General features: G+C 37.0%; 1 non-coding gene across 1 annotated transcript; it reads left to right on the top strand.

The window, feature by feature from the left end:
* Positions 1-1088: 1088 nt before the first annotated feature.
* Positions 1089-1195, top strand: LOC128292139 (small nucleolar RNA R71). The gene has a single exon (XR_008282124.1). It is a non-coding gene; the product is annotated as a small nucleolar RNA R71 (small nucleolar RNA).
* The last annotated feature ends 1770 nt before the right edge of the window (positions 1196-2965 follow it).

Genomic DNA, 2965 nt, shown 5'->3' on the forward strand with positions numbered 1-2965 from the left:
CGCAACCACTCTTATGTTAGCTTCCAGATGTGGGATCCCTCCAACATCAGAGTTTAAATTCAACACCAACTCTTGCCGCCCCCTGTTAGCAAAAAAAAAGCTCCTTGCTTGCCATGAGATTCAAACCCATGCCTCCCCTCAGATGCTCCACACGCTACTTGCCATTAAGCCACAAGACTTTTTGTTTCATATTTTATCCCCAATTAATTATAAGGTCTAAAGGCCAAAGTCCAGGTTCCCTTAAAAAAAAACCAAAATAAATTGCAAGAGCCAAGGCTTGAACCCAGGCTCCCATACAACCTTAATGACGCCACAACAACTAGACTACAAGCTTCCTTATGTCATTTATTTAACACAATAATTTAAAAACCCTCATCCAAGCATCCAGGTTTTTTTTTCACTTAATACCAAAATTTTCGCTAAAGCCCAAGTTTGAACCCAAGATTTCTCTAACACTTCTCAGGGCCATTAACCACCAAAGCAGACATTTAATTGTGTTATTTCATTGCACAATTAAATACCTATATACAACCTCCTTACGGACTCGCACTCAAGGCCCAATACTTCTAGGCCCAAATTCGGGGTGTTACACCTGAGAGAGGGGTGGTCTTTGATTTCCTTGGCCTCCCCATGAGAAATTTGGGTGGTTCCTCCAACCTGCATTGTAAGTGTTACCATAAGGATTATTATGAGGCCGAGGATTATTACCGATATAGTTCATTTGCTCGTTCTCCATGTTAGGGCCATACGATGGATAGTCTAAATTGCTCGTTCCACCTCTACTTGCATCGCACTGCATTGCTGGATGAACCTATGAAGAACCAAGTAACCCATCAATTTTTCTATTCAAAAGTTCTACCTGATTGGAAAGCATAGCAACCGAATCGATGTTAAAAACGCCGACCACTTTCGTCGGCTTTGTCCTCATAACTTGCCACTAATAATTATTCAGTGCCATCTCTTCTATAAACTCATAAGCCTCTTTAGGTGTCTTATTGTCAATAGTCCCACCAGCAGCTGCATCAATCATCTGTCTAGTCAAAGGATTCAAACCGTTGTGGAAAGTTTGAACTTGTAGCCAAAGGGGTAACCCATGGTGAGGGCACCTTCTCAATAGATCCTTGTATCTCTCCCATGCATCATATAGTGTTTCTAAATCCATCTGTACAAAAGAAGAAATATCATTTCCTAATTTAGCCATTTTAGCCTGCGAAAAATATTTAAGTAAAAATTTTTCGGTCATTTGTTCCCAAGTGGTGATTGATCCTTGCAGCAACAAGTTCAACCATTGTTTAGCCTTATTCCTTAATGAGAATGGGAACAGCCGAAGGCAAATGGCATCGTCAGAAATGCCATTGATATTACAAGTGTCGTATAATTCCAGAAAATTTGATAAATGAGTGTTTGGATCCTCGTCCTGCAAACCATCAAACTGAACAAACTATTGTATCATTTGAATCGTGTTAGGTTTCAGTTCAAATTTATTTGCAGCAACAGCAGGTCTAACTATACTCAATTCAGTTCTTGTTAAAGTAGGTTTAGCATAATCATACATAGTACGAGGAGCAAGATCCTGATTTACTGGATTTGCAGCAACCACAGGAGGTAACGGATTATTCCAATTATTAGCTATCTCCTCGGTTGTGGTATGGATATCAGCCTCTCACTCTTCCTCTATGTATTGTAGGCTTCGCCTTATTTCTCTTCAGTTTCTACACGCTGTGCTTTCGATTTTGCTGTCAAAAAGTACAGATCTTGACAGGTTTCTTCTAGTCATAAACTATAAAAACCTGCCAGAAGTAGAGAAAAGAAGATTTAGTAAATAAAAAAAAAACAAAATTAAATTACAATAAAAATTAAGAATGGCTAAAGTAATAAAAATTAAGCGTTCCTAATATCTTAGTCCACGGCAACGGCGCCAAAAACTTGATGGTCGCTAAACTAACTAAAAATTCGACTAAGGCAAGTGCACCTATCGAACAGTAGTATAGTTATGGTGAGACCGAAAATATCGTATCTACGAGGACTAAAAGTACTAGTAATTACTATCTTTTTATTATCTATCCTAAGAATTAAAGAATGTTTTTTAAATTAAAACCAATTATCTAATTAATTAAGATTACGACAGAGATTAAAGTTGGAAAATACTTTTAGAAAATCGATGGAGAAGACAATACCCAAGGAAGAATCCACCTAGACTTCACTTATTACCTTTGAGTTAGACGATTTATTCACTTGACTTAATCCGTAGAAATCCCTAATTTATGTTAATATCTCTCTCGAGACTAAAAACAACTGACTCTAGGTTGATTAATTGAAATCTCTTTCTAATTAAAACTCCTATTGTCGTATTAACTCGATCTATGGATTCCCTTATTAGATTTGACTCTAATACGGCAGATTTATGTCGTCTTATCTCTAGGATTGCATACAACTCCGCTTAATTATGAATGATCTACTCTTAAACAGGGACTTTTGCTCCACTGGATAAGCACATCAAAAACTTGAATTAATATCCTAGAATATTAAAGCAAGGGTTAAATTCACAATTAAAAATAAGAACAAGTATTTATCATATAACTCAAATAATAATAAGATCTGTCTTAGGTTTAATCTCCCTTAGGTATTTAGGGAGTTTAGTTCATAATAATAATGGAAAACATCTCAAAGTTTAGAAAACAACAAAGCATAGAGAAACCCAAAGAACTTCTAGAAAATTGGATGGAAATCTTCAGTCTTGATGTAAATCCTACCTTTGAGGTGATTCTGATGGCTGTCGCTGAGTATTTTCTCCCTTCAATTCTCTGTGTCCCTTTAATCCTCTTCTAGGGTCTTTAAATAGACTTTGGAATGCCTAAATTCTCCCAAAATAAGCCTTTTTCGAGTAGAATTAGACTTAGGCTCGACAGGGACACGATATTGTGCCACGCCCGTATGAAGGGGCTCAAGCTCTGTGCAATTGTAA

The sequence above is a fragment of the Gossypium arboreum genome, chromosome 4, assembly GCF_025698485.1.
Source record: "Gossypium arboreum isolate Shixiya-1 chromosome 4, ASM2569848v2, whole genome shotgun sequence".
In the NCBI taxonomy this organism is placed as follows: domain Eukaryota; kingdom Viridiplantae; phylum Streptophyta; class Magnoliopsida; order Malvales; family Malvaceae; genus Gossypium; species Gossypium arboreum.